Consider the following 244-nt stretch of genomic DNA (forward strand, 5'->3'; position numbering starts at 1 on the left):
CAAATCATCCGTGCTGCTACACCCAGTAGGCCACAAGAGTTACGTATACCTGTGCAACAAAAATGCACAGAAGTGTAGTATGAGTACAAAAACAACGTGTACTCAATGAGTATCCTGCCTAACCTCGAAGAAGTAGAGACGAGATGGTCGGCTTCGACACTTACTAATGGTCCAATAGTGAGGTCAGTAATACATTAAATTATGGATTTCTACAAACATGATTTTAGTCCAAATAGAAGGAAAC

Source organism: Nicotiana attenuata, unplaced genomic scaffold (genome assembly GCF_001879085.1).
Source record: "Nicotiana attenuata strain UT unplaced genomic scaffold, NIATTr2, whole genome shotgun sequence".
NCBI classification, from domain to species: Eukaryota; Viridiplantae; Streptophyta; class Magnoliopsida; order Solanales; family Solanaceae; genus Nicotiana; species Nicotiana attenuata.